Source organism: Mytilus galloprovincialis, chromosome 14 (genome assembly GCF_965363235.1).
Source record: "Mytilus galloprovincialis chromosome 14, xbMytGall1.hap1.1, whole genome shotgun sequence".
NCBI lineage: Eukaryota > Metazoa > Mollusca > Bivalvia > Mytilida > Mytilidae > Mytilus > Mytilus galloprovincialis.
Window position 1 is genome coordinate 58,734,591 of NC_134851.1, and position 25,751 is coordinate 58,760,341.

The following is a 25,751-nucleotide window of genomic DNA, read 5'->3' on the forward strand; positions in this document are numbered from 1 at the left end:
AACTAAAGAGAACTAAAATAAGACATCAAAAGGATACAGATGATATTTAAAACAAAAAAGGCAATCGGAGCTGGAAACCCACCCACACAGTCAATGTGTACAAATGCTTCAGTACACAACTTTATTAGAGAAGCTCAGTGCTGGGAACCTCATTGTACAAGAAACGAAATATCATGTCCAATGTCTTGCTTATCTTTATCGACAGACATCAAAAGTCTCTAATGAAGATGAGACTTAATAAGGAAGAGACGCATGAATAAGCCATGGAATCGCATTAGCTGACGTCATCAGCTACAATGAAGATTCCATAATCAAAGAATATTTAGCACCAGGATTCAAGATGTCAGGTTTTTTCTAGGCGAATAAGGAATCTAGATGTTGACATTGACGACAGAGTTCATAATTCAAGATGAAAGAATAGACTTCTTACATTTTAAAATTATGGGTTGTTTGCCTGTGAGAGAGCTACACATGTTTGACTTGGATGGAGATTTGTCTCAATAGCACTCATACAACTTCTTATATCCAATGCTTGCTTATTTACCTGATATTCAGGAATAAAAACAAGGGAGAGAGAATTAACTTGCTTTCAAAGATAATATAGAACCCTCGTTTCAGAAAACAGGTGATGATGCCTTTGACTAAAACTAAATGCAGATTTATAAAGCAGTAACAATAATTCGCAGCGACATGTTTATTGTTACATTTTGGTTTTCCAGTGAACTGTGAGGAGAATTATGTTCCAAGATCTCTTGTAGCTCTTGTTAGTATGTTGTTGTATGGACAATATATAACAACCGACTCTTATAAGCAGGAAACACTAACGATTGCTTGGATATTTATATTTAACAGCTACAAACAAATCCTTAACGTTCACTCTCCAAAGATCCGTCATCATGCATCTAAAGAAATATATACACTTAGAAATAATGTTTCACTGTCTGACAGAACACATGATATAAACATGTTGTTAAGTCGGATGGAGGCACTGTTAACAGATAACCTGCGAAGATGGATATCAGCTTGACAAGAAATGGCAAGACTTGCTAAAGAGTTTGAAAAGAGGGGCGAAAGATACCAGAGGGACAGTCATATATCGATTTCTTGATGAAGAGAACACAACTGACCATGAGCAGAAACTAAGAACTCAAATGTCGTTTATCCATGATGTAGGTTCTGTGGTAGAAGAGATAGGAAATCAATTTCTTGAAGACAGCAACGAACTGCTTGTTCTGTATACCAATTAAAGATATAGCTCCCTCAGCAGTTGTTGATACTATTCGTCGTTCGTTGAATAGAAAAGGGACTTTCCGATTTGATTTTCCTCTGAGTTCAGTATTTTTGTGATTTTACTTTTTAGAACTATTGACAAGATTTAACTATTGTAGACAATATAAAGATTGACAGTACAAGGAGACGTTGTCAAAGGCAAACATGATAAACACGAAACTGATAGAGCTTCTCACGTGCTTCTCAGAGCTCATTCATTTTCTGTCAAATAAACAGATGGATGAACACATTTTCGAGATGAGAATCATTGCTACAGTTGTTACAGATGTATTAGTACTTGTTTCATGTGACAACGCAGCTGATATTCATGGGTTGTTTTTGGACTGAAAACCACTTCGTATACATTTCAATTCATGAGCTTGCTAACTTTTTAGAACAAGAAAAAACATATGCATTGCCTGTTTTGTATGCATTCACTGTATTCGACACTGTGGCATAGATCGCTGTTTAAGGTGAAAAAAAAACAGGGGATACATGAATGGTATTGAATGGTGTCACAAGAGTATACACCGTTATGAGAGGCCAGGGTTGCGTCCAATATCATAGCAGCTACGTAGTGATACGTAGATGTTTGTCTACTGAACGAGTAGCTAGTCTAGCTGCTATCTATATCTATGTTGCAGCTAGGCTAGCTACACGTTCAATAGTCATACATCTACGTAGCCCTTTGTAGCCGCTACGATATTGGACGCAACCCATGTGAGTACTCTGAATGTCGACACCACTATTACGCAATTAATCGAACGATTCGTTATGCTGATGTTTGATCGTACAATATCAGAGGTCAATGATATTTAACCTTTTTTGGACAACATTGCTTTTTTTTTATCAAACATATGTATGTTTACTTGTGATATTTTTTACCGGAAGTGACAAATTTCTGAATAAAATACCCCGAGGGTTTCAAAGAAATGATACATTATTTCAAACCATGAATACACAATAATATTATTGTCTACACAGCAAACTTTGGCTACCAGCTGTGAGATTTGAATAACCATTAATCAGTTATCAAATGCATGTCCGCCATTTTGATGATAAAACCGGAAGTGGATAAAATCAAGCTTGCCTCTATATCTAATTTTGTTAAGAATGGTCCAAACTATGTTTCTACCAAATTTTATTCTTTTAAAACATAGTGCACAATTGTTCACCTATCTGCTGGGTAACCATTTATCAGTTATCAAATGCATGTCCACCATTTTGATGATAAAACCGGAAGTGGATCAAATCAACCTTGCCTCCATATCTAATTTTGTTTAGAATGGTCCAAACTATGTTTCGACCAAATTTTATGCTTTTAACACAAAGTGCACAATTATTCACCTATCTGCTGGACTAAGATGCAAAAGTGTTACTCTAAAAATAAATTTAACATTTAACCCCTTATACCCTAAAAATGACAAAAGTTAAACTCCCGCTGGCATCTCCCAAAAGAATAAAAATCAAACCCTGACGACATTCACATCTTCAATATATGTACAAACAGATAGCAAAGTGAAAACTTTCTAGATTTCAAACTTTAGGAGGAGTTAAGCTGAATAACTATGTACCCATAAACATGATAAAGGGACGAACATGGGTAAAACAATCCCCCCCCCCAACGTCCAGTTGCGGGGGCAAACACATATTTATTTTCCATGGTATACGCCATCTACCCAACACAGCACGATTATCTGTTTCTGATTGTTACTTTTTAGAACATCCAGTGGCAAATATTTCATGCGTGTTTCTGACAATTAATTTTAATGAAATATGAATGATAAAAAAACGACATTTAGTCTTTTTTTAAACTGCAATATGTGCAGGCTGACAAGTTGTAAGACTCCACAAGAAGAAAAGTACCTAGACCAAAGTATTTTTCTGACTCCTAGCAAACATTAATTAGTACTAATATTTGCTGCTACTTTAAAATTTTCAAATAGTCTGTCTTGTACCAGCTGGAGATGGATGTAAGTAAGTACCCGACAAATCTCAAAATTATACACCTTCTAATACCTTTGGTCTCTAGAGGTGTGGTGTCTCATACCACAATGACATCTTCTTATTTTTCCATAACATATATTTCAACTCATAACACTTAAGATACTGACCAAATATGCAATTCTGTTAAGTAGCGAGGAAATTATTATTAGAGTAATCATGGTCATAAGGAAGACTAACAGAAGACCGATTTACAAACGTATGGACAACATTTAGAGCATCTTGCCATGGGTGTAATTTTTGAAAAATGCACAAAACATGAGGTGAATTTTGATGTTTAGACAGAAGTTTATTCATGCTGTTTGGGTCAGATTACAATGTAGCTTAATATTTGACACAGAAAGCTAAAAAACATTACTTATTGTTAGATCTGAAACTTCAAAACAATGTCGATACCTATATTTTAGCATTGCACAAGCTTGTGTTTTTCCCTGACTGTTTAAGACGTCTGTACACTAGATGCATTGGATGTTGGATGTGTACTGTAAGTGTACTGACTGATATATTTGTGTTGTTGAGTTGCTGTCTTCCTAGTGTATACTTCAGTTGTTAGGATTATCTCGTTTTCTTTTCTATATACCTTCTTCATGTTCTTGATACCTTGTAAAACTGATGAGTTATCAGTATAAAGGTTGTTGGGAATATAAACATTGTTAAAAGGGAGCCACATTTTTTTGTATTAAACCAAATACATGTACCACTAATCTATTCAAACCATTGCCTTTCTCAATTGGCTTTGTTGTTTCATAATAGATGTGCTTGTGTTGTTTGTTTTCTGTTTCATTGACTTATACATTACAACCCACATCTCCTTTCTTTCATATAGACTTGATTTTTTATTAGTTGTTAGTGGCTTTGAACAAGCTGTCATATAACTGCAAGTACTCTCAGATCTATTCATTGTGTCTTTTTATGTCTGGATGTATAAGTACCCGACCACGTCTACGTGTATTTATGTCTATCTGATGAGTTAAGCCTTTTTCAACTGATTTTTATAGTTCGTTCTTATGTTGTACTGTTATACCACTGTCCCAGGTTAGGGGGAGGGTTGGGAACCCGCTAACATGTTTAACCCTGCCACATTATTTATGTATGTGCCTGTCCCAAGTCAGGACCCTGTAAATCAGTGGTTGTCGTTTGTTTATGTGTTACATATATATTTGTTTTTCATTAATTTTTTTTCGAGCCTGCGACTTTTGTCGCAGAAAGCTCGACATAGGGATAGTGATCTGGCGGCAACAGGGGTGGCGGCGGTGTTAGCTCACTTCTTAAAAGCTTTATATTTTAGAAGGTGGGAGACCTGGATGCTTCATTCTTTGTATATGGATGCCTCATGTTACGAAGTTTCCGTTAGTCACATGTTTGTGTCATTTTGGTCTTTTGTGGATAGTTGTATCATTGGCAATCATACCACATCTTCTTTTTTATATTGAAATAACAGCAAATGCCAAATGGTGACATTAGCACCTTTGGTCATTTATTTGGGGAGGTAAGAAACAGACAAGTACATTAGCTATAGCTAACAGCTGGTATTGTAATTGACTTTTCTAAAATCCCATTGCAATATACAAAAGTCATGTACAAAAGATTAATATTCAAAACAAGAGGAAATGAAAATATGTCTTCTCAAAAGATTTATTATTCATTTATAAAGTTTATATTGTGATATATTTCAAAACAATGTGAGCAAAAATCTTTAAACATTTAACATTATATATTTATATATATATATATCATATTCAAATATCAGACAAGTAAACTTTCAGCTTCATATTTTTGTTGTAATATTTGCTTTGTATATATAAGAATATATTCCTGTTCTGTGTTCTTAAGCTTCGTTCAATCAATCCCTCAATGTTATGTGTACCGTAAAATGTACATCATTTATATATAGATAAAGACAAGGAAGAACATTCTCCAACAAATCACTTCTTTCTTTCACATGAACCACCATTGTGTGTGTGTGAAACCTGAAATGAAAGACAGAATTTCCTAATATAAAAGAATAAAGTCAGTGCATAATGTATTTATGTAACCCCCCTTTAAGATATATGAAAGTAATCATGAATGGGAAAACAAATATAGCTTGATCAAATGTAAAGAGTAGTAGATCAGAAACCTTGGTTAGCAAAGATGTTACCTAATGAAAACTGAAGAAATTTATTAACTGCTCTCAATCTCATACATACATGTATATACATACAATTTCCAACTTTAGAGAGAAAGTTGAGAAAATCAAGTGATGCTTGAAATCCAAGGGTGGATGTACAATATTTTACATTACAAAATTCCTAACATGCATTTTTAAAGTTCATTGCAAACATGAACAATGTACATGATGTACAATTGTATAAACCAGTTATTTTTTTTAAATATCAAATTAAATTTATATGCTTTAATGAAACAATTGCACTGTATACATTCATGACATTGTAGGTACATGTACACATGAATTGCTGAAAAATTTACCATCCATTTAATATGTATTTATTAATAAAATATCAATAACCTTATTCAGTACTAGTTTTCTTGGTAGACTGTGGGTAACACTGGTAATTAGAAATACCTAAAAAAGAAGATATAAAATGTTGAACATAATTTACATGTACATGTACATCATGATCAGTACATGTATAACATAGAAGATACAAGTTTTCGTTTTGTTGAACAATGTTAAAAGATCAGGATGATCTTCAATCAGTTAATACAATAATTTGTAATTATAACATTTATTACATAACAATTAATAGAATTTATAACATACATGACATATGAAGAGGTGGTTTTTAGTATTTAGTCATTTAAAAAATGTGATTTGAGTGGTCATGGTACAAATTTAATAAAATTTCAATCAAACAGTTATAAATCTCTCGCAACAAAAAGGTAATTTAAATTAGCCACATTTTTTTCTTTTCCACAACTCTTAAAAAAAGCATCAATTTTGTTGCTATGTTAGATGGGTAGCAGTTTATTTGTTTAATTGAAGGACAGTTTCTGAATTTTATATCCATGTACAAATGATGTACATTATTAGATATAATCAGACCTGTAGCACTGTTACAGAATAAACACCTCACTTTATTTAAATATTTTTTCAAAAGGGGTAGAAGGTACCTTTGTAGCTATTTTATTTGTGTGTTTACATTTATTTAAAAAGGAAAAGTTGGATGAGGGGCATTTGATATATTTCAATACATGTCATGCATGTTGTTGTCAGAAGGGGTAACCCAAATATTCAAAACATTCAAGAAATGATTTAAAACTTTGAGTCTTTGAAATGATTATACATGTAATGTACATATACATCATGTACATGTACACATTAAATGTTCATGTAACTGATAACTGATATATTTTTCTTAAAAAATTATAGCTTATCCATGCTGTAGAAAAACATGTAGTTCATTACATGTACATTTTAAACCTACATTGTAGCTATTTCTTTAGAATAAATGCAAGTAACTGTTACTATACATTTTATTGTATTATATTATGGCATGTATGGTCCGAAATATAGTTTGGAGATGAGTGAGGTTTTGGCAATTATAAGATTATTAGGCTATACCCCATTTACAAAGTCAGGCTAAATCATTGTAAATCATATACATGTACATGCATTTTAGTCACATTTTGCCAATTTACCTTTTTTGTGTGTGATCATGGTGCTGGTCAACTCCCACAAAGTTTTAAGAGGTACATGTAGTTACTAGTACTTGTTTTGAGACGAAACATAGAGAAGTGGAGGGGTTGTGTAATGATTTACAGTGTATAAAACATTTGTTTTAGTTCACTGTAGGTAACAATAAGTCACATCATTATTATTAGACACTTTACTGCACTCTAATATCATTTGAATTCATTATCTCAATATACATCTATCCTCCATAAAAAAAGATCGTTTAAATTAAATTTATTTAGTATTACTATTACTTACTATTACTCCATGGTCTAGGGATCTTTCTGTTTTGGTCATGCCTGGATACTCCTGTTATTGCTCTTCCTTTTCACAGTGGATAGAGGGTACAGACACCATGTACACTGTTTTCTTTGATTTATTTCAATAAACAGGACACTGTGCCACACAGACATAAGACAGTCAAATGAAAAGTCACACATACAAAAATGTCCTTAGAAGTTTATATCAAGTTATGTCAGGCTTCATTTATTGCTCATGCAGTCATGGACATTGACAATGAATGATATTGTCTATCTTGGTGCTTCTATTCAATGTATGAGTTGCAGTCTTATAATTGTCTGTCTAGCTGGTCTTCGTTTGGATGTCTTTGATCATGATACAGTCCTGATAAATTGAAAACTTCAACAACAGGACTTCTCAAGCTTCTTTACTGGCATCGGACTCGGTAGCATGGTATATATACACATCAACAAGGCATTGTTCATGACTCGCCTTTGTCTAAAAATGTTCTAAAATATTTCCACATCATGCACAGTATCTTCTTAAAGAAGATATGGACTCCCGTAACAGTAAAAACGGAATAAAACTGTGTAATATCTAATAAAACACAGCAGATGCAAAATCTTTGCAAACAGGAAATGAGTAATTGTAAACATTGCAGTTGAGGGGTGAATTAAGAAAATATAGTCTTTATACTATTTATTCGTTTTAATTAAATAGGAACCACTCTGTATTTTCATAAAAAAAAAAGATAGAAAATGGCATAGCTATGTTTAATTCTATTAAAATAACGCCTTTGGATGTATTTCAGTCACATGGCAACTGTTGTTATGTAAGAGAAAGTTATGTTTCTTGGAAGGAGTTATCTCCCTTAGACAATTTTGAATAAAAAAAGAAATCAAATTTACTCAAAATCAGGACTAGGCTACATATTTTATTTTTTGATATTTTTTTAAAGAACATTATCCTCTTTAGGTTGCATATATATTCATTTTCCTTAAAACATCCGGTCTTAGGAGAAAATAGTGAACTTCTTACACTGCAATAAGTGGGGAAAGTTCATATTTGTCCAATATTCAATAAAGCACCAAGAAAAATATACTGTGTTCAATGGTTTAATATTACAAATTTAGCTCTTACTTCACAATATCTTTCAACACAAAAAGTATTGTGGATTTCTGTGATACAGTGTGTATCACTATTTCATCATTTTGCATGATTCTTAGCCAGACTGCTACTTAATCAAAAGTGTATTGTACCCAATTGTGGTTTTTGTACCGAGTATGTATTCGTATGTCGGTTGATGCAGAAATACCAGTCGACACATAACCTTTCAAGGCATCCGGTCTTGTTCTTTTTTTTTCAAACAATATCCACATCATAAGCTATATGGTTCGCTACTGACCCATTTGGACCCATAAAGGGTTAGTAAAATCCATAGGGGTTGAGGCCGAAGCCTTAATTCCCCCATTGATTGTATTCATTCTCTATTGGCCGTAGGAGGCCAGTAGTTCAACGCATAACCATTTTTTCGCACGCTAAGCATTGTCTGCTTCTTTTTGTTGAAATATGAATAATGAAACACAACACCAATAATAGACGACGTCACCATTAACACTATACATGACGTAATTAACCCTCTATGAAACTTACACAAAAACGTAACGTTCTTATATCAATCACCATGGTGCGACAATTTCTTATATTTGGTTTATGAAATTAAATCATCGGGACTTCCTTTTGTCTATACTTATCCAATTTTTTTTTTATCTATTTTTTATATACAAATATTTATAACAATTTTTATTATTTTTTTGTTGAAAAGGATTTGTTTTATTTAGGAATATTTATTTTTCTTTTCAAATCTCAACTTTCGATATGCTTATAATTAAGCCTTCCCGTTTGGTTTTTGATTTCGTGATTACGTTGACAATTTCAAAGTGATTATTTGATTACCAGACCAAATATTCCATGATTATTTTAGTGTTTGACAATCTTGGACTGTATTTTTGATTGTTTGATTTTCTTCTTTCAAAATAATAATTATGTGATTATATTGGCCAAAAAATTGTGATTTGTGATTTGTGATTTTGTGATTGAACACCATAATGAGAGGTCTCATAACTTCTTCTCATTGCGCTTTTATTTTAAAATACTTGCAGATGTAATTGTTTTTTTCTTAAAAAAACGATTAATATGTCTATAAAATTTACAGTGTACTATCTATTCCTTGGAAAAGATTTAAAAAATACATTATAAAATACAGACACAACGCTTTTATCAACAAGTTCAGAAGTTTCTATCCGACAAACCGACTCTTTTAATAAACAAGACAAACTTTGCAATTTAAAATGGATTATGACAAAAAGTTTGTTTCGTGTAAATGATTAAACTTGACAGAGTTTTGGGAACAGTTTCCGAAGTTAAACATATTGTATGATGATATAATATTCACGGCACTACATCACTAACAAGGATCTGTTTATATTGTATGCTCGGAAAACTATGAAAACGAATCTCTACTTGCTAGTTGATACAAATTGATACAACTTAAACTTTCTTTTCCGATTAGTGTACCCTACTACGGATGCCACCTGTGGAGCAGAATCACCTTGTCCTTCCTGATCTCCTTTTATTATCACGTCAATTACAAAATGAATGTTCTCATTCATTAAACATTATTTCTGTTGCATTGACTTATGGTCCAATTCTTTTGTAATTATTTCGACAACATTCAATATAAATTCTTGTGACCCCGTTAATCTTTTTCAAATTGTATTCGACTAAAGCTGGATCAATAAACAGATATACAGAGTCTAAGAAAAATCTAACTATAGTTTTGATAGTTCTATCAAACTTCCCTCAGTGTACACAGGTAGTATATAAGTTTAGTCTTACCATTTGTTTACTTCTTTTGGCTTTGTTTTAACCATTGTTTTCAGTTCAACGTCATAAAAAAACTCTACCATTCATCTTCGCTACTACTTTTATAAGTCTTTGGATACCATTATGCATTATTTTACAAGATGTTTGATATTTTCCATTTCCTTTTTTCTTTAAAGACAGTTCTTCTACGGATGACAGATATACGTGCACCGTTTCAAATAGTTACCAGTAATTGTCATTTCATCAAATACCGGTGCATCATCGGAATAAAAAAATCAATAATAATGTCAAAACCTTTTTCTGATTCGATCGCTGTTGAAAATAAGACCTTTGTTCTTGGTCCAAATGCAGATGACGAAAATATATTTCCAATTGTATCAACAATTTTTTTCAACTTTGAGTCCTAAATTTTCTTTAGTTCATGAAATAAGATTGCCTTCGCGTGGTTGGGTATAAAAGTTAGTGTCTCGTAAATAGTTAAATCGCTCTGAGATGGTACTGAAAGGAGGATACATGCTGATTCATTTTTAGTAGCAACAGTTTGATCAAGAAATCTACATGCTTCCCTGAGTGTGTCAATCAAATGGGTTACTCCTGTATTTTGCTTTGTTAAGAAATCTTTTTTTTCCTTTGTCAGAATATCAGTTTTCCTTATTAAGACGCTCCAGCATTTTAACTGCTTCTTTGAATGTCTGTCTTTGTAGTATCTTCATTTACTGCAAACCTATGTGATTGTTCATTGATTCTTTTTGAAAATTCAACCAATTCTCTCTCCTTTTTTAAATATTTGGACTTTTTTCTCTGTCATACTCTTAACTTTTCCAGTAAAGACTTCTTCAATATCACATGTGATATGCTGTTGGCTATCTGTTGGCATATGCTTCTTGCTATCTGTTTGGCATATGGTTTGATAGACAACATGTATGACACATTGGCGATTGACACTCAGGACCATCGCAAAACAAAGTAAGTGTTTCTTTGTGATAGTTTGAACACATTCCAGCATGTTTATATTCGCAAATATGATTCATTGATAATTCAAAATTTTCAAAGGTTGTCACTAAATATCATCATATTTTTACGTGTAACAGTATGAATGAGACAGAAAAAGAACATGCGGTTGGCGATAAGTGTCATTGAAAATCTTATTACAGAAAGGACATTCCAAGAACTATTTTTTTCAAACTCTTTGATATCAACAACATCAGACATCGCCCAACAGAAAAAAAATCCATCATAAAAGTTTAAATAAAAAATAAAGGAAAATAAGGTAGAGATAATAAAAAAATCCAATATTTATATTGTTTGAAATTGATTAGTGTATCTTTATTCTACATTTATTCGCGTGAGATATTGGAGGACGGTTGCGATCACACATTTATTTTTATTTCTGCCTATTCATGATATTTATGCGACTTTTTCCAAGTTAGGAATATCTATCCTTTGTTAGTCTTGCGAATTTTCAGTATTGGTTCATTATTCTGTTTTTGATTTAAGTGTGGCGCATATATTGGTTAACAAGTATGCATTATCGTTAAGATGCCACCTGACGCATTATTACTTTTATTAATGTCATATACGTGCTAGGCTACTTTTTTTTAGCAGATATCGATGTCATAGAGAACAAAAAAGTAAAATCACAAAAATACTGATCTTACAGGAAAATCAATTCGGAAAAAACATAATCACATGAAAAAATCAAATAACAAAACGCATCAAAAACGAAAGGACAAGAATTGTCTTAATTCCTGACTTAGTACAGGCATTTTCAAGCTTCAATTTTATAGCGCTAACTCTCTCACTTTAATTACAGTCTCATCAAATAGATCTTTATATACTGATATAGACAATAGCTGTTTAGTGTCTTTAAATATCAGCTGTATTTGTAAAAGACTAGAAAACAAGGTGTATGTCAGCGTTTAGCTAGCTATTACACGTGTTTTGAGCCGAGTACAAATACAGCTGATATTTAAAGACACTAAACAGTTATTTTGTTTATCCTGCAATTAATTCTGTAAATTATCTGTTTTTTTGAAAGACACAAAAAACACATGTTTTGCATTTATTTTCGATTTGAAATCCCTTGAGGTCCGTGTAGTAATATGATACAGTAATCACACATTCAGCTGAAGACGGTTTCGTAAAAAAGAATCTCGAATTGTCAACAATAAGACATCGCTCAAGGTGAATGATTATCTATTTTAACATAACAGCTAATTTCAACAGTAAAAACATAACAAAAAATTTGTCCAATTTGAAACAGGAGTGTAAGAGTTGCCCTACGCTTCAGACTCGAAATTCACTAGACATATATACTGAAATTGACATGGTTGTTTTTGTTACACAATCATTCACATTCCAGTTTTGAAATCGATAGTTGTCATAGTAGAAAAGACTGCTATTCATGTATCAGAAAATTGGTGTGATTCGTATTGCTCTTAAGAAATGTTTGAAAGCATACAAAACGTATAAAAGTAATCTTATCTTTAATTCGCGATTGATACGTCAATTGAATGCGACTGTAATACACATTATGATGTCACGCAGGTTCATACAATACTCAGTTCGACAGTGGGTAGAGCTTTTTATCGATATCTGTATAGTATACAAATACAGCACAGCAATATCTGTAGGGCTGGATCAATTAAGCAGTTAGACATATTTACCATTCTTGTTAAAATCAGGAATTGACTGAATAATTAGTTTTGTAGGTTTAAATGGTGTGTTTACCGTACCCTGGTATCGTTCACACCTTTTTTAATGTGCACAAATAATAATCAAATTATATGTATTTAAATGATAAAGAAGATATGTGTGTAACTAATATGGGTCAATATTTTTAAAAAGGTCAGCCTAACTGATAATTCGTGTATTATTTATTAGTTTATGTGTAATATTTCTTTCATTTAAATACATGTAAGCCAAACACATTATATTGAGAGTTTGCATAGAACTGATATCGATCACATACCACTGTTTTATCAATTGCATCTATCAGTTTGTAGGAACAAAATTTAAAGATGTCAATTTGGAAACCGCAATCGTTTAAGAGACAATGCACAGCAAACATGATCGGTTTAGTAAAAGAAGTTTGAGTTAGATGAATTGTGTCTAAAAATGTTAAGAATTAATATATTTTATAGAGAACATAAAACCTGTATATATATATTATTTGAACATATAATAAAAATAAGAAATACAATATTTATAGAGCGCATTTAATAACAACCACAATAATTCAAAAACTTTTACAATAAAAAAAGGATACATCAACATAAAATGCAAACCGCCAACTAATACGAATCAAACAAGATAAAAAAAAAATGAAAAATGCATATGCTTTTATAGCTTGTTGTCCGGTGCTATATTGGTTTACTTTTATAAATTGTTATATCGATGAAGAGTTGTCTCATTGGCACTCATACCACATCTTCCTACTACAATATACCCTATAATGTACAATGAACACCTCATATATACCAAGATACAAAACTGTCTAAAAGTTATGCATTAAATGAAAGTACATAAAAACTACAAAAATCCTTAAATCAATTCGAAAAGGGAGTTTTGAGTTGCTTTTTAAAAATATCTAAATAATTTACACTCTGCAAGGACTATGATTAATAGATTAATTTTATCTTGAAGGTGGCTAGGAGTCTTGTAATGTTACACTTTGTACACACATAACACAAGTGTTTATTGGCAACGGTTATGAACAGGTAGCAAGTGTTACAATATAGCAACATGTGCAATGATTTCTTCTTTTGGGTGATCAAATTCAATGCTGTGTTTTGAAGCTTACTTCTAAATATTGACCTATAGTCCAGCCTTGAAGCCTATTGTTTAACATGAATGAGTAAAATTTAAGATCAAATCCTACCAATGTATCGATGTTTGGTGCACATGTTATCTGGTCTGTTTTGTCTTCATTAAGTTTAGCATATTGGCACTCATCCAAATAACAATATCAGATATTCACTTTTCTAGACACTTGGAGAGATCATATCAGTCTCCGCTTGACAGACCTGCGTATCGATGGCGAATGAATGGTCTGACATTTCGTGGGTGGTTACACCTACAAAATTAACATACTTTTTTTGCCAAAAATTCAATACATTTTCTGCCTTAAGACAGAGTTTGATCTTCAGTTGTAGTGATCTTTACCAACAGTCTTGTTCCTCATATACGAGTGTAACCGTAGCAGAGCATTTCCGGTAACGCAAACGGTATATCTTTTTCGCAGTTCTCAGTCCTGGGAACAAACTGATTGGAGAATTCTGTGTTGACATGATTTATCAATATATGTTAACTGTTTTCAAAATTTTTTGAATACTTACCTCATGAATATATAACCTTAGCTGTATTTGACAAAGCGTTTAGAAATGTTGGTCTTCAATGCCCTTCAACATCGTATTTTATTTGGCTTTTCATTTGTTTTATTTATACTATACATTCCGCCAAAAGTAAAAACACCACCGAAATATAACTGGCAATATTTTTATAACTTTAAAAAGAAAAGAATATAAATGTTTGGTGTTATGAATTACCTTCAACATAAACTAAGAAAATCTATTACGACCAAAAAGATTGAACTCCGATAAAGCAGTCAAGCAAACTCCTATCAAAGGTCATCTGCGCGTTTACAAATACACTTTTTCTCTAGGTGGTCGTGTTAGTGTTCGTACATAGGTCAGTCGACTTCTCAGGGGCAACCGAAGAGCAAGTCTAGGTGTTTAGAGACCTGTACTTACAGGTAGGCACTCTACCGTCAGGTTTTATTGGGATAATGAATATCTATGCTTGTACAAAAGAAGCTGACAAAACACTCATTGTTCAGATGGTAATCAGTTTCTTTTACTGCCAGTAGACGCCATAATACGAATTTTGCATTTTACATTTCTGGTTTGTTTATGGTATACATTAGCAAAATTGATATATGATTGTTGGGGTTTTTTTTCGTGGAAAAATTGATTTTTTAAATTTGAAAAAAATCTATGCAATAAAAATAGGTGGTGCTTAACTTTTGGCGGACTGTATATATCACTTGTAAGTGTATTGTTAAGGTACCAGTCTTGTATTACAACTCAAATTTCCGGTGCATGTCAAAACATGGAGGGAAACAAAATAGTGCATTTTTTTCTGATTTTTTTTCTGAACTCATTCGTTTCTGTTTGATTATCGGTTTATGCTGAATTAAAATATATATATAGACATTTGAAAAATCTTGCATCTTTTTGGAATATCAATCCAGGAACGTGAAAGGACATCATGTTTACTGGAAGTGGTGCGGCCTAGTAAAAAAAGCAAACAGAAAGTAGAAAAAAATGTTTTGACTTCAAGATTGCGTAACTTTTTATTCTTCATAGCAAGACCCCCTTTTTTCGATTAAATCACAATTTCACATTAGTACCTACATGATATGAACATGACATTTTTTCTATGTAGCATTTTTTTTTTTCAAAGATCAGCTGTTTTGCATGTAAGCCTATGGAGCAGTCAATTACAAGACTGCAACCTTAAGGAAACGCGCGTCTATCGCTTATACTAAATTTCAAGCCTGCAGGTATTTATGTCTAGATTATTTACAACCACTGGGTCGGTGGCACTATAAGTGGAGTTCTTCTTTTCCAAGGATATCATCAGTCGAGTAGTCAGCACTTCTGTTTAATTACGGTAAAAGAAACCAAAAAAAAAACCTTTCTTTTTATGTTTACTGAAATTTTGGGGTTAACCCAGATTAAACACGGCTTTTACAGAAAGTGCACGTGAGTAAATGCCGAGTTAACTTTTCCGCTCATCTATATGTATTGCATGGAATGCACCAAACTGAAGTAATTAAAGTCGGCTTGATTAGCCTTTTCGTTGTCGTGTTTTGTTTATTGTACTTGTCTGTTTAGTTGGGTTGGTTTGTTTGCTTGGCCATGGCGGTGTCATTAATTTTTTTGGATAAATGAGTTAATTGCTCTTTTGATATATTTCTCTTTATTGGAAGGTGTGTAGTAACTGATGGGTGCATAATTTAGTTTAGGAATATGCTATAAGAAGGTTAATCCAGAACCAGACGAATCAGAACTGAACTCTCCGATTCTGATACTTTGTGTGCATGGATCTAAGCTATATCATCATGCATTCATAATGCATTCAGACATGTAAGAAACTACGATGTACAATGAACACGTGGGTACCTTACCAATTCAAAACCCCAAAAGTTTTGTTTGCGTTATCCTCTTTTCAAGATAAATATGTCGTTGGTTAAGTAGGTAAAGCCTCGAATAAACTACGCAACTAGTAATCCAACATATTATTTGCCCTTATTTACAAGGGATGACTTTTACAAAATCAAAAATTTGTCCTTTATTTCTTTCGAATTAACAGAAAAGAAAGAAAAAAGAAAAACTACCGTCAATATACTTGATACGAAAACTTTACAAAAATCCGTATCAAGAACAATACACAGGCATAGATTACATGTACCTTAGCTGGATTTTGCAAAACATGAAGGAATTTTATCTTCTATGCTCTCCCACTTCGTACTTTATTTGGCCTTTTTAACTTTTTTGGATTCCAGCGTCATTGATGAGTCTTTTGTTGACGAAACGCGCGTCTGGCGTATATACAAAAATTAGTCCTGGTATTTATGATGAGTTTGTTTATATACATAGCTCGATCATCGCGTTTTTCTACTGAATATCTTTTAAAAGGTGTTTCACAGTAAAATATGACTTTCATATATATTATGATGAGACATATTCAACCAGTTGTGCAAATCAGATATGGATCCAAAATGTTTAAAGATCTACTACATAATCTTACATCACAATCTCTACAATTATACAGCAACAGGATGTTTTACACTTTCCCCTACTGTTACCATATCCTGAATTCAAGATCGACTTCACACTGATTCTATCATAAAAAAGAGTGAAATTTTCAATATGATAATATTAAAATGCTAAACTCTTTAATCGATATGGAGATAGGAGTTATATTTCAGCAGATAGTTTTTTTTGCAATGGGTACCAATTGTGCACACTACTGGCCGTTTTGTGTTTTTACTTGAATGAAGAAGATGTCATTCAATACCTTCTTAAAGACAAAAAGAAAAAGCACCTTGTAAAGATCTTTAATTTCACTTTCTGATTTATTGGTGATGTCAAAACTTGCATCTCGTATATTCCAGTGAATTTGAATTTAAGGACACAACAAATACGAGGAGGACTGTTTCATACATTGATTTTTTCCTCAATATTGACATATATGAACGACTTTATACTAAAGTCTATGACAAACGGGATGATTTCAAATTCCAAATTATCAATGCAAAATTTTAAGACCGTAATATACCCTCCGCTCCGTCGTACAATGCTTACATGTCTCAGTTGATGCACGTGCATGTTTGCGCTATACTGACAGGAGCGTGCTCACTTTGTAGAAAATTCAATCGAAAGAGTCACTTCGGCGTATAGTACTATCCATGTTAGGCAACAATTCACCAAATAATTCTTTTTTTTTGTCAATCATGTAGCCAACATTATTGAAAACACATGCAAAAAAAAATATTTTTTTCTGCATGATTGACTGTACGCAGTTTATTCAATGAACACTCCAATATACAATAAAATGTTATAAAATGCCAATCGATCGAGTTATTTACAGCAATTACTTTTGGCTTCATAAAAGACTGGAATAATAATATAAATTTATTTGACCGAAAACATAAAGTAATCTTGACATATATATATTTACAACAATTTATTAACCAACTTACTGCAATATGTATAAAAATGCCCATGCTTTATAAAAGGAAAATTTCAACATCCGGTTATTATAAACGGAAAAATTGCTACAGCCAGTCATGTGCATTACAAAATCTTAGTCAGGCATTACGAAGTCAAACCCGTGCATTACAAAATCACAGCCGTGCGCTACGAAATCATAGTCATGCATTATGAACAGATGAAACGGGACATCGATTAAATCAAAATGTCGTTTATTTCTCTAAATAAGTGTAACGACTTGAAACGGAAATATTTCACAGCCTTTTTCGAGTACGACTTTCGATTATTATCACTGTTTCATTTTTCATATTGGCCCTGTAACATGCCCTTGATATTACTTATGGCCTCGGACAGTTGTGATGGCCCTCGGCGTTGCCTCAGGGCCATTACAACCATCATTGGCCATTATTAATACCGCGGGCATGTTACCGGTCCAATATGAAAAAGTCCATACATTTTTTAGAAGAAGAAAAAACAGAAGGATAAGTATGCATGTATTTGTTCTTAATACCATGACAATATGAAGATAATGAAGAAACATTTCGAAATAAAAGTTAAGTTTCATTTTAATTTATATTTGTTTGTTTCCAAAAATATATAACACAAAAGATAAGCATAGGTCAAAAATATTTGCACCAAGTAAACGTACTATTGTAATGAGGCTTTTTGCAATTAATTATTGTAATGTTTAGTTACATATACAAATTATTTTAACACTTTTTTCACATTAAACCATTTAGATCATACAAATTAAATGAATCGCATGATATCAAAATGTAATGGGATTTGCTGTATCAACACGTCAAGTAATTTGTATAACATATTATTTACATGTTCAATTATATATTTTTTGGAAACTCGTTTGGGCGTACTATCAAAATACATATTATTAAAGATAATACATTTGGTACTAATTGTTTGAAATCATTCATAATTTTAAGACGATAAAAGCGATATAAATAATTCTTTCTAAAAAAAATCCATCATATTCATTCATCATATTCACGCATCATGTTTTTCTTGTTTTTTTCATCTTGTCCTTGACAGTTCTACCTACAAAGATAATCAAATTTTACTTAATATTATTTTCCAGCTTCTTTCCAATTGACCTGTTTACGGTACAACCAAACTTCAAACTTTATATACGGAAGAATTAAGTATAGGTTTAAGTAGTTTGTGAAATAAATCCCTGACTTAATATGTTTATGCAATTGGGAAATATTAGTTTATAGTTGGATTGTATATATATGAAGAAAATATTCCATGAATTAACTTCTCTAGTGATCAAGTCTCAAGAACCCTTGTATATTGCAACTTATTTTATTCGTTCAAGGATATTTTCGAATTTGAAGAAAAAAAGCGGATTTCAAAAGTAATATCACACGATTATGTTGATCAAATTAAAACAAAATCTAGTAAGTAATAAACTTTATTACACAAGCTCACCAACTAACAATATGATTGTCTGCATTACCTTCTGTATATTCACAACAGACAGGCGTGAACTAAATAACCACAAAGACAAGATTTGCATCACTTGAGGACGAGGAGAGGGGACATCTATTAGATTAGATTTAAAAAAGAGGCACAAGCACACATCTCTGGGTTTTTTTTTTGTCGTGAATATTTGACAGAGCCAACAACTCGAATTTGAATCTTATGAAGATGAACAATAGGTAGCTTTGAGTTTCTTGCAATTCCGTCAAAACATTTTGTTTTTGAACATCATACGTGCGTTTAAGGGCTTTGTCACTTCCTTCACCATGTTGAGCGATTGGTGGTAATTATTAACCTTCACTCTTGTTGTTAAGGAGTTTTGATTGACGACATACTGAATAAACATTTTTTGAAGTTATAAGTGAATAATGACAATCATGAAAACGCTTGTTGAACTTTAAAAATGCATGGATGCAGGTGAAACCCTCTCCTTCTTGTAAACGACGTCAATTGGCGCCCAATTTTAACGATTTTTTTACGATAAAGGACATGGGAAAAAAGATCATGTTTACTCTACAGATCTGAAAAGTCTAAAAAAAAAAAGCTTTATTATAAGTTTGTCATGTACATGTTGTTATTGTGTACCGGTTATAACTTGTACACACATTTTATACAAGTAATGATTTGTATAATGTTTTCATTCAAAAGAGTGACGAAATATATCAGAGGGACAAACAAACTCATCAATCGAAATTAAACTGACAACGCGATGGCTAATTTTTTTTTTAAAACAAAAAAAACCAATTGTACACATGACATAACATAGAGAAAAAAAAGAATCAATCCGAACCCCACAAGGGTAAGCAGATCCTGCTCCGCATGTGGCACCCGTCGTATTGCTTATGTGATAACAAATCTGGTAAATAGTCTGATTAGGTATGTCACATTTATGAAAAGGAAGTGGTTTGTGGTTACGACGTAAGGAACATATCTGATAGTATTTGTGAAACGGTTATACAATAACGGTCAACAAACTCGTGATGGCGTCCATAAAATTTACGAATTATTTCAACTTCATCATTTGAAACTTTTGGTTTAATAGCTTCCTTGTAAGCAGCAAGTTATTACTTGTACAAATAGACTAGTACAGGTAATTACTATTACATTTTTACTGAGAACAGCCAAATATTATATTGAAAATAAACTGACAACGCCATGGCTTGTACAAATCAGTACTTTACCTTAGACTGTTTAAAGTTTACAACAGATAATTTATAACTTAGCCTATATTTATAAACTTTCAATATGCAAGTACATTTTATATAACAAAAACATGAGCAAAACTGTTCATTTAAATAGTCAAAAATAAGATGTAAAGAAAAAAGCAGGTTAGAAAATTAGTTTCATGATGAAATAATTAAATTGTGTGATGCAAATAGATCTTGTGATAATTCGATATTTACAAGTGAAAGACACAGAGATAACATTAGCAATGTAAAGAATGCAAACTAGATTGACAAAAAGACTGCACTTCAAAGGTAGGTCTTAAGGCAGTATGATGTTAAGAGTGTAGCAGGAATTGACAAAAAAAATCATTCGCAAAGGAGAAACAATAATTGAATATTGTACAATAGATTAACTAAACCCTTTGATGAATGTTGCACATTCTAGAGTAGGCCATAGAGGTATCATCAAAACAAATAAGGAGTTAAAAAATCAGCAGAGAAAGTATCAGGCTTTTCAATCAGATGTGTGAACAGTGTTTTTGAAAAAAAAGGTCTGTTAGTTAATGTATGATATCACTAACTAAGTTATGGGTATGAGCCTGATGATATTTTTAAATAAAAATAGCAAAATGAGACAGTTGATGCTGTTTCAGTTTCGACATTGACATTTTTTTTATGAAAGAAACAAATATACCATATTTGACGACATAGTGGCCGGTTGTTTAACTTAATTTATATAACAAAGTGTTTAAAGACTTTTTTTCTAATGCTTGACTTTTTCAAAAAGCTTTTATCAAATTTGCAGCACTCTAGACATACCAGGTTTTTATAGATTCTAACACTGCATCGAGTATGACACGATAGTTATCCAGCCGACACAATAATTTTTTTAAATTTAAAACGCAAAGCTGAACGTTATACCCGTTTATGAAATTTAATTGTCGACAGTGTATAGATATCGTATCCCAAGAATGTTTGAGGTGAAATATCTTTTCTGATTTTAGACAATATGCAGACAATCTCAATCCATCGTTTCAAAAACCTGCAAATAAAATCTTTTTAGGTGACGTCATCAGGCATGGTTGTATTTTGTTCATGACGTCACATTAAAAACAAGATAAGATTAAACGAGCCACACGTTGATTCAATAAAGGTTTTCAATAGGCCACGAAAGGGATATATCGAACAAAAATTAATGAAGATATGTTTATGAAAAACGTGTTTTCTGTCTCGCATCTGGTGTATTAAATTATACGCCAGGTACCTATAATTGATAACTATTAGCATGAAGTCTACTAATGTATTTTTTATTTGGATATTTCTATGTCATGTAATGTTGTCTTTTCAATTTTACATTTAAAATTGTCATAAAACGTGAGGTTTGGCTATCAGTAATGCAATAGACAAATGGGTTAGTCTTGACATGATTGACGCATGACAACAATAGAAAATAAGAAAATATGTCAAACTATCTAATTTATTACATAATTTTCTTTATCGATAATTGTTTCAAAACACGTTTGTGGTCTTGCTTTTTTCATTTTTTTAAAACAATGACGTATCTACCAATAAAAAAAAACTGCATACAGTTATGATGATAAAACGTTCTCATTGCAGACCTGACCTTAGATTTACGACACTAAATATGTTAAAACCTAAGTTCAGTCAGACGTCAAAAATACAGTATTTCTATTAAACGTCGAAATGAGGTTTTAGTTACAAATTAAACTACTAAAATATACCGTCAGAACTATGTCATTATAAAGTATTTGTAAAATTCAATTACATAAATCTTCTGTTGGTTAGTGGTAAATAAAATTTGTGATACTCGATTGTTGTCTTTTTTAACATAAGGTATGCAACAAATTGTGACTACATCAAATACGTGTAGGTGAAACTTTTTCAGTTCTAAAAAAAAGGTGGATATTTATAAACATTACTTAGATCATCTTTTTCAAAAGCCTCACAAACATATTCTCTCTTGGTTCTACTGTCGAAGATAGCACTAAAAATGGAAAAACAGTGGTTTTAATTACCTAATAGGACGTTTATGAAGTTGAAATATAGACAACACTCTTAGTATTACTCTATTCTATGTAGCAACATTCCAGCAGCCCCTGTATTAGGATTTCCATTTATACGATATTCCTAGGCTTGTGATTCCTGTTATGATTTTCATTGATAGAGAGTTGATGCTCACGATGAAGCTATTAAGCCAACAATTATAAATATTGAAGTTGAAATCATTCTTTCATACATTTTACGGACGTAATCACGAGGTTAATTTTACTGTTATAGTATAACCGTATCACAGATGATATCTTATATGTTCCTTATGTTGTAATTACGATAATGAACGACCGAATAATTCTATTTACCTGATTTGTCATAACATTAGCAACACGGCAGGTGCCTCGTGAGGACCAGGATCTGCTTATCCTTCCTGAGCACACGAGATCAACCCCCGTTTTTGTGGGTTTCTTGTTACTTTTTCTATTGTTTTCTATATTGTTGATCTGTACTAGTTTTTGTCTGTTTTGTCTTTTTTATTTAGCCATGGAATTGTCAGTTTATTTTCAATCTATAAGCTGGACTGCCCCTTTGGTATCTATCGTTCTCTTTTACAGCTAACAACGTTTCTGACACTACTGAGGAAACATTTATACTGATCATTGTAACATGTTTTAGTAATGATATACTTCGGACGTTTTTGAACAAGAACGAAGTTATACATAATTGAAGAGGAAGGACTGGACATCACTAGAAAGCATCCGGTCTCACTCATTTTTAAAGTTTATACATTTCCTTCTGCTTGTGTTTGTTACCTTGAGTTCTTCTTTTTCCAGGTATAAAACTCAAACATCCGTAAATACATTTTGTTTAATTATCTGCATGTTGCAGATGTAAACGGTCAGACAATTGCTTACTTTATTTAACTTTTTCATTTCAATAGAAATCCGTTTTAATATTCGGTAGAATTCATATCAGCAAGTCATGAAATAGAAAAGGGGTAATCTTGACATGATTGATGCAAGATAACAACAAGAAATAGGCAAATACGTGTAGGTGAAACTTTTACAGTTCTAAAAAAAAGGTGGATATTTATAAACATTACCTAGATCATCTTTTTCAAAAGCCTCACAAAAATATTCTCTCTCTTCTACTGTCGAAAATAGCACTAAAAATGGAAAAACAGTGGTTTTGATTACCTAATAGGACGTTTATGCAGTTGAAAAATAGTCAAAACACTTAGTATTACTCTATTCTATGTAGCAACATTCCAGCAGCCCCTGTATTAGGATTTCCATTTATACGATATTCCTAGGCTTGTGTTTCCTGTTATGATTTCCATTGATAGAGAGTTGATGCTCACGATGAAGCTATTAAGCCAACAATTATAAATATTGAAGTTGAAATCATTCTTTCATACATTTTACGGACGTAATCACGAGGTTAATTTTATTGTTATAGTATAACCGTATCACAGATGATATCTTATATGTTCCTTATGTTGTAATTACGATAATGAACGACCGAATAATTCTATTTACTGTGGATTCATTATTATTCGTTGGATACCAATTTTCGTGGATTTCGTTGGCACAGTCAAACCACGAAATTAAATATTCAACGAATGATAATTTTCTAAAGCTTTGTATGCAGACTTCAGCAAAACCGCTAAATTAAATATCCAAGAATATGCAAGTTTTTCTTAATCCACGAAAATTAGAACCCACAAAAATAAATGAATCCACAGTACCTGATTTGTCATAACATTAGCAACACGGCAGGTGCCTCGTGAGGACCAGGATCTGCTTATCCTTCCTGAGCACACGAGATCAACTCCCATTTTTGTGGGTTTCTTGTTACTTTTTCTATTATTTATATATTGTTGATCTGTACTAGTTTTTGTCTGTTTTGTCTTCTTTATTTCGCCATGGCATTGTCAGTTTTTTTTCAATCTATAAGCTTGACTGCCCCTTTGGTATCTATCGTTCTCTTTTACAGCTAACAACGTTTCTGACACTACTGAGGATACATTTATACTGATCATTGTAACATGTTTTAGTAATGATATACTTCGGACGTTCTTGAACAAGAACGAAGTTATACATAATTGAAGAGGTAGGACTGGACATCTCTAGAAAGCATCCGGTCTCACTCATTTTTAGAGTTTATACATTTCCTTCTGTTTGTGTTTGTTACCTTGAGTTCTTCATTTTCCAGGTATAAAACTCAAACATCCGTAAATACATTTTGTTTAATTAACTGCATGTTGCAGATGTAAACGGTCAGTCAATTGCTTACTTTATTTTACTTTGTCATTTCAATAGAAATCCGTTTTAATATTCGGTAGAATTCATATCAGCAAGTCATGAAATAGAAAAGGGGTAATCTTGACATGATTGAGGCAAGATAAAAACAAGAAATAGGCAAATACGTGTAAACTTTTACAGTTCTAAAAAAAAAGGTGGATATTTATAAACATTACCTAGATCATTGTTTTCAATAGCCTCACAAACAAAATCTCTCTCTTCTACTGTCGAAGATAGCACTAAAAATGGAAAAACAGTGGTTTTGATTACCTAATAGTACGTTTATGAAGTTGAAATATAGACAAAACACTTAGTATTACTCTATTCTATGTAGCAACATTCCAGCAGCCCCTGTATTAGGATTTCAATTTATACGATATTCCTAGGCTTGTGTTTCCTGTTATGATTTCCATTGATAGAGAGTTGATGCTCACAATGAAGCTATTAAGGGGGCTCCTGGGTATAAATGATTTGTTTTTCTAATAAAGAATTGTGCTATATTTTTTCATAAATCAACTCTATCATATACTTAAAAGAAAAATGAAATAAAAAAATGGGGTCACCGTTCATTTAAGCTAAAATCTGCCTCTGGAAGAAGCATACATTTTTGTTAATGTCCTTTTTTCTGTTGAACTAATAGGAGAAAAAGAGTAAATATCGAAATAAAAAAATAACCTAATATAAGAAATCGCTTTAAAATTTTACAATTATTTAGTTTATGTACAGCTTATTTGAAAACAAAAATAAAAAATATAGGTGAACGATGAGTTAAAAAAGATATTTCAAATTTAAGGCCAAAAAATGGCATTTTTGCGACAAAGGGAGATAATTTGGAGCTTTTACAATTTTTAAAGTCATCTTGGGCCAAACCAAATAATTTTTTTTTGGGTTGTTTTTGTACCATATCATAAAGTAACAA

The 25,751-nt window shown here is 32.1% G+C and overlaps 2 long non-coding RNA genes across 2 annotated transcripts; both read right to left on the minus strand.

Annotated features, from left to right (window-relative positions):
• Nucleotides 1-5,027: 5,027 nt before the first annotated feature.
• Nucleotides 5,028-7,676, minus strand: LOC143059580 (uncharacterized). Its single transcript, XR_012973521.1, has 3 exons — nt 7,208-7,676; nt 5,783-5,839; nt 5,028-5,243 (listed from the first exon to the last, which is right to left on the minus strand). It is a non-coding gene; the product is annotated as an uncharacterized LOC143059580 (long non-coding RNA).
• Nucleotides 7,677-17,762: 10,086 nt separating this feature from the next.
• On the minus strand, nt 17,763-25,074 carry LOC143059714 (uncharacterized). Its single transcript, XR_012973570.1, has 3 exons — nt 25,009-25,074; nt 23,632-23,694; nt 17,763-18,906 (listed from the first exon to the last, which is right to left on the minus strand). It is a non-coding gene; the product is annotated as an uncharacterized LOC143059714 (long non-coding RNA).
• Between the last annotated feature and the right edge of the window lie 677 nt (nt 25,075-25,751).